The sequence below is a fragment of the Peromyscus californicus genome, unplaced genomic scaffold (genome assembly GCF_007827085.1).
Source record: "Peromyscus californicus insignis strain IS unplaced genomic scaffold, ASM782708v3 Scaffold_8__1_contigs__length_139910024, whole genome shotgun sequence".
NCBI lineage: Eukaryota > Metazoa > Chordata > Mammalia > Rodentia > Cricetidae > Peromyscus > Peromyscus californicus.
This window is the reverse complement of record NW_026294606.1, coordinates 122658227-122665406: the sequence shown is the minus strand read 5'-3', so window position 1 is coordinate 122665406 and position 7180 is coordinate 122658227. Positions and strand designations below refer to the sequence as shown.

Here is a 7180-nt window from a genome sequence, read left to right as displayed (position 1 = left end):
AATGATCCAAACCTGCACCTGAAGTCAATGCCCCTCACGGCAAGAGTCTCCCAAAACACATCCAGGCTCAGTTTTTGCACGGGCTGTTCTCCCAAATCAGGCTTTGTTCTCTGAGATTTCCAATTCGCCCTTCCTTGAGAGTGATGTGACCCCCTCCCCCAGAGTGCTGAGCCCCACATCTTCCCAGTCTGCTAGGTTGTACTTGGAGTAACGTTCTCAGAGCAGGAGTTGGCTGCTTGAAGGAGCGGTGCAGAGATGAATGGAAAATGGAACCCCTGACTCCTCAACAGCTGGGCACCGAAGAGCTCTGTGAGCTGAAAGCCCACAGCCTCCCCTCTCCACACCTGACCAAGAGCTAGACCTTACCTCGGCTTGGTCGTCACACAGTAGCTAGCCTGGCTGGTGTTTAGGGATAGGTCCCAGGCTACCAAAGAGGAGAAGACTCACAGAGAAAGATACCCATCAATCCAATCCTTCCCTCGTCCTCCTTCAGCAAAAACAGGAGGCTCAGCCGGGCGGTGGTGGTGCATGCCTTTAATCCCAGCACTCAGGAGGCAGAGCCAGGCGGATCGCTGTGAGTTCAAGGCCAGCCTGGGCTATAGAGTGAGGCGCAAAGCTACACAGAGAGACTCTGTCTCGAAAAACAAAAACAAACAAACAAAAAAACCAGGAGGCTCGTTCCCCAGGATGTCTAGCCAGAAAAGCTAGCCTAGACTGCTCTGATAGGCACTGTCTTGGCAAAAGGAAGTGATAAGGAAAAGGAGCCAGAGTCCTGGAGACACGCTGCTCTGTTCAGAATGCCCCCCATACATGCTGACATTTAGTCTCCACAGTAATAGTGCTGAGAGGCGGGACCTTTCCTGGTGAGTAGGTCATGGACCACCCCGAGATGGGTAGAATGAGACCGTTGTGGAGGGAGTGGGTTCATGAGTGACAGAGCGGGTTTGTTATGTCTGCTGCCTTCTTGCCCATTCTACCATGTCTCTACTACACAGGCTTGTTCTCCCACGATGTTGGATCATAGCACAGAGGTCCTGGACAGATGCCGGTGCCATGCTCTTGGACTTCCCAGCCTCTAAAACCATGGGCCAAAGCAAACTCCATCATTCATAAATTACCCAGTCTCTGGAATTCTGCTAATGCAGCAGAGCACGAAGACATTCTTCTAAAGTTCTTCAGAAATATTCCTACTTCAGGGCACGTAGGGTTCCACCTACTACAAACACATGTAAAAGAAAGGATTGAATTGGGCTTAGGTTTCTGAGCCTCGGAGTCCATGGGGCAGAGAGAAGGCTTGGCAGCAGAGTCAGCCGAGCGCTCCCATAGTGAACAGCAAACCAGGAGCTGGAGAGCACTAACTCAACTGCCAAGAGTCTTTAGATTCCTCAAAGCCCATTCCCAAGTGACACACCTCCTCCAGCAAGGACACACCTCATCCTCCCCAAGCGGCCACCAACTGGTGACTAAGTGTGGAGGTGCCTGAGATGTTTGGAGGGCAGCTCATTCAAACCACCACAGATGAGCAGCTGCAGTCTTGAACAACCTTGACTTTCTTGTCTTTCACGGTACCTGCTCCAGGGTGGGTCTGGCTCATAAAACCCTTGCATCTGTGTGCAGAATGGGTAAAGAATTCTTAGCAAGTGAGTGTTCACACTTCAGATTTTGAATTTAAAAATGTGTAAAGTATGTTTATGTGTGTGAGTGCATACGCATGCACAGGCTTGGGCACCTGAGTGTGGGTGCCCACAGAGGTTAGGAGAGGGTGACAGATCTCAGGTTACTGGAGATCATTCCCCCCTACACACACATGCTCACATGCATGCACACATGCATGCACACTCGTACACAATTTCTCCCCACCAAACACAGTCAATGATGCTGAGGGGGTGCCCAGCACTCTGTGAGCACGGCTTTTCTCTTCCGGCTCTTGTGCTGTGCTTCAACATTATCTTATTTAGTCTTCCCTAGGACATCAGGTCTGCTGTAAGCCACGGTTTATACCTCACAGGAACTGAAACATCTGATCCCCTGGGAATATACTATGGGCAGCTCTCACAACCATCCACACTTCGAGGGCTGACTCTCCCTTGTTCCCATGTAACCCTGTGGCTCCTCTTTTGCAAGCGACATTTGACTTTCTCTTCAGACATGCATTGCAGCTCATGACCCTTCATTTTCTGTGTGTGTTTGAATGTTTTGGGGGGTTTGCTTACCTATAGAAGCCAGATTCTTCTTTTCCTGTGGATTCTAGGGCATTTTCTAGAGGGTATGGGTAATATGGGGGTGGAAGATATCATAGTTAAGTGTCTAAGGCTAAAACTGCTTGCACTCATGTATGAACATGTGTATATGGGTTCAGTATTGTGTACTATATACTCTGTATAAAGACCTGTACTTATACATAAGAAAGAGCTGGCAGGATCCATGTACCACCACTGAGGAGAGAAAATCCCAGCTTGGCTCCGAGGCCCCTGCTTCCTGGGTTTAGATTGTGGGACAATGTGAAAGCTTTTCTTTAAGTCTTGTCTTTTTCCCACAGTATCTTGTGGCATTTCTGAGGAAGTGGACTGTAATTCTCCTTGTTTACAACTGGGATACAGACAGATTAGAAAATGTACTCAACGTCATAGAGCTAGCAAATGCAGCAGCGTGTTTTACACGCAAAGCCTGGCTATTGCAAAGTCTAAAAAAAAAAAATCTTAATTTTTAAAAAGTTTACTTTTGAATTGGTTTTGGTTGAGAGAGGATTGGGAACCTGATTAGGTTTGGCCTCCCTGCTAGAAGACTTGGGCTGTCCACCCCAGCCTCCCTCTGCTGGGCTGCGGTGGCAGGAGGCATGGTCACCCTGGCTGCTCCCCAGACTCCTGTGCCTCTTGGTTGCCGACGTGTTCAGTCCCTGGAAGGTGCTGGTGAGACCACATCAACACTACAGACATAGAAGAAGCCCTTCCTTTGTCTCTCTGTCTCTGTTTGTCTCTCTCTGTCTCTGTCTCTTTGTCTCTTTCCCTGCTTCACCTTCCAGCCCCCATCTTGGGAAGTGGCCTTGATCTGGCCTGATTTTCCTCCCTGTGGTCACATCTTTCTGGCAGGCTGCTGTGTCTCCAGGGCTAGTCCACATCTTGCATCTGACCCTTCAATCTAGAGGAGGCGGGACTTCCTTCATCTGAGCTCTGATCTCCCCACTGTCCTCTTTGACTTCCTGCCCTTTGATTATCCGGGTGACCAGTCCTCTATATTAAATCCCTTCCTTTAGAATATGTAGACTGGCCGGGTGGTGGTGGCGCACGCCTTTAATCCCAGCACTCGGGAGGCAGAGCCAGGCGGATCTCTGTGAGTTCGAGGCCAGCCTGGACTACCAAGTGAGTTCCAGGAAAGGCGCAAAGCTACACAGAGAAACCCTGTCTCGAAAAACCAAAAAAAAAAAAAAAAAAAAAAGAATATGTAGACTGGACTTTGCTTTCCTGGCCTAAGTCAGATTAGTGTGGACACACACACACACACACACACACACACACACACACGCAGTACGCAACTGAAAAAGTATAGATCAGATCACACCCCCGGCCCCACTTCCCCAGCTGCAGAGCAGGACTTGACACCCCCTGTGCAGGTGGATGCGAGGATACAGTGAACAGCATCCAGTTCCTTGCAGGGTGAGCGTGGCAGTGCCACTCCCACGGCCCCATCACCGCTTCTTCCCGCACCGCAAAGGGTAGAGAAAGTGGGCACAGGTCCTGAGTTCAAACACAGTGATGGGGTCTGGGAAGCCCAGGAGTGCACACCTGTTCTGGCCACCACCCCTCCTCTACCTTCCATGTGTTCTGGGTCCTCTTTGGTGTGACACGCAGCCAGAGCCAGAGGACTTTAGGAAGCATTCCCAGTTTAGGGCTCACTGGAATTATTGACACTGAGTTCATATCTGTTGATTTTACCCAGGCCTCTCGAAAAAGAAGCAGCTTCTTTCTTTCTTACCAAGGGAGCCCCTGGAGCCCCTGTGTCTGGACATGGAATGGACCAGTTATAAATGCAAACATTCTCAGGAGGGTCAACTCAGTGACAGCCTTGGTAGCCATGACAGACACAGTAGTCGGGTGCTGGAGTATTAGAGCTGAAAAGATGCATACAAGCTGTAAGGATGGGGAGGTCTGAGGAGAGCCATGGAGAGGAGAATCTCTCCAGATGGTCAGGTCTTCAACTACCTGGAGGCCCACCACCATTAGAGAGGGTAGTCTGTTGACTCGGTCCACACACTCCCATGTCCATCTCACCCCAAACCACCTTTCCAGAAACACACAGAGTGATACTTACCCAGGTGTCCGAGCACCTCGTGGCCCAGTCAGACTGGCACATGAAATGAATTAACATGTTAGTGTAAGAGGCCGTAGTGAAGATGAACCTTAAGCCATAGTGACTATTCTTCTCATCTGAAGTCCCAGATGAGGACTGGTTCACAGTCAGACAGACAACAGCCAAGGCTGAAGAATGGGAGAGTGGAAGCTGCAGTTGCGGGGACAGAATTTCAGTTGGGAGTCATGATAAAATTCTGGTGCTGAAGGCAGGCGGTGGTGGCGCACGCCTTTGATCCCAGCACTCAGGAGGCAGAAGCAGGTGGATCTCTGTGAGTCTGAGGCCAGCCTGGTCTACAGAGTGAGTTCCAGGACAGCCAAGGCTACACAGAGAAACTGTGTCTTGACAAAAACAAACCAACCAACCAAATAAAAACTTTCTGGTGCTGGATTCTGGTGACGGCTGTGCATTGGTTGACTGTCATTGCTCATTGCTACTGAGCTCTATGCACATGGGATCAGTAAGCTCTGGGGCATGTGCATCATCCAAACAATTTCCCATTCTTAAAGCTTGACAATCATACTATGTACACATGAAGTTATTATCTTTAAGGGAATTTAAGGATACTTCAGAGCTCACTCAGAGAGCATTCACTCAAACTGAAACAAAGCAGAGACTAGCCTGGCCCCTGAGCAAGGGTGACATACAAATTCATAACATTCATAAAGCATTAAATATCGTTAAACAATACTCAAGCTGTTAATCCAAAGAGGTCTAAGGAAACAACCCGAAACCAACAAAATGGCAAGAATTATTACACATCTTTCAGTAATATCAATGAATATCAATGGTCTCAATACCCCTAACTAAAGAGACAGAGACTGGCAAAGTGGACACACACACAATGGAATAGTATGTAACTGTAAAGATAAGTGAAATTTGCGGGAAAATGGACAGAATTGGAAATATTCTGAGTGAGATAACCCAGGCCCCAATGTTCTCTCTCTTTTAAGGATCCTAGCTTCAACTTTAGTTGCGTTCATCTAACATAGGACACCAGAGAACAAGGAAGGGGGAGGGGTTATCGTAAAGGGGGGTACGTTGGTAAAAAGAAAGTAAAGAAAGGGAACACTGTGAGTGGAAAGGCTGAGGCAGGGAAGGAGGCGGGGTCAGGGGTTGGGGAGATGAAGATAAAGGGTGTGTAAAGTAACCAAGATATACCACGTGTGCCATAGTGACTTGGCTATTGTGGGGACCATACCCATGTGTGCAATAGTGACTTAACTATTGTGGGGACCATACCCACGTGTGCCATAGTGACTTGGCTATTGTGGGGACCATACCCACGTGTGCCATAATGACTTGGCTATCGTGGGGACCATACCCACGTGTGCCATAGTGACTTGGCTATTGGGGAAACCAACTGGCCCTGACTGAATTCAAGGCCCACTACACAGGAAGGTGGGGACTGATACTTTAAGGCTGGAAGAACTCGGGTCTGGGGAAGTCAGCCCGCCCATTCGAAAACACACTTCTGGTGATTAACCAAGCTGACACATTAGCAAACTGTCTTCTGAACACCTGTGCCTGTTCCCATAGACAAAAGCTGCTGTCAGCCTTAGTCAGAGAATTCTCTCCTCGTGATGAACAGTGGTAACTCTAGAGACTCAAGATACAGAGCAGTGACAGATGTGGGCCCAGCCCTAAACAGTCACTCATATCACGCCCTCTCAGAAGAAGGGGCAGGAGTGTGTGGGAGTCAGAAGATGGGGGAGCCTCTCCAGGTCCCACAACCATTGCCGTCCCTGACTGACAACTGTAGTTACCTGCCTGGGGCCAGACAAGACCCACTCTATCATAACCACTCACGGAAGGGGGAAGGACTTTTGGAATCTCCCTTTGACCTCTGAATTTATTGGCTATTGGTAGATTCTGGGAAAGGGGAGAACCACTGCCTTTAGTTGTGTGCCCTCAGTTGACCCCAACCGGGCCCCAACACACAGCTCCAAAGGCTGGTTGCAAGAATGACCCTGGTTAACCTCAGTGGGTCAGCAAACAAAGCGAAAGACATGAATGTGGTAGAGATGTGTGGGGAAGCGGGGGTAGAGATGGGTGGTTGGGAGGGGAGGGGTGAGAATGGTCAGGACGCGTAACATACATGGGCAAAATTGTAAAAGTGAAGATAAAATAAATAAATAAATGAGATATTTTAATTTCGAAACAATAAGGATTGTTTTAGTTACGTTCTGTTGCCTAACAAATCACATCAAAACTTTGTAGCTTAAAACAACAACCAACTCTTGTTATCAATTACTTTTACTACCCCTCTGGCTTGAGACAGAGAATGCAGAGGCAGTTTTCCAAGATGGCTGCCCCCCCACCAGGGTGTGAGTGAGCGCCTGTGTATGGTTCCTCCTACAGTACTTGGATCCCAGGAATGAGCATTATGACAGAGCAGGTAGACTCTACCAGTCCGCCTAAAGCTAGGCCGGAAGTTGCCGCCCTTGCTGAAGTCCATCCAGAGGCTGCAGGAACGTAAGCTCCACCTCTTGAAGGAGGGGTGTCATCAGTCTGTGCTGCGGCTTTGAGTCCATCTAAAGTGGCTGAAAACTAATGTCGAGATGAGGCGGGCCTGAATGAGGGGAGGAGAGACGGACGCAGAGTTCTTTCTTTTCTTTAGTAGTCTTGGGTCAGAGTGGGGGTGGGCGTGCTGGTTGATCCGGTACTGACTGGTCCAGCCCTCTGCTGAACAGTATCAAAGCGCCCCTCCACTGGGCCCTTTTCAAAGTCCTGGGTTATAGTACATTTATCTACTGTTGAAACTGCTGAGATTCGTTTTAACTTTCTCAGATGACTCAGAAGCCTGCAGCTTCCTGAGGGGCCTGGGGTCACC

The 7180-nt window shown here is 49.1% G+C and overlaps 1 pseudogene; it reads left to right on the top strand.

Annotated features, from left to right (window-relative positions):
• The first annotated feature begins 4920 nt into the window (after window positions 1-4920).
• LOC128104831 (uncharacterized) lies at window positions 4921-5020 on the top strand (annotated as a pseudogene).
• The last annotated feature ends 2160 nt before the right edge of the window (window positions 5021-7180 follow it).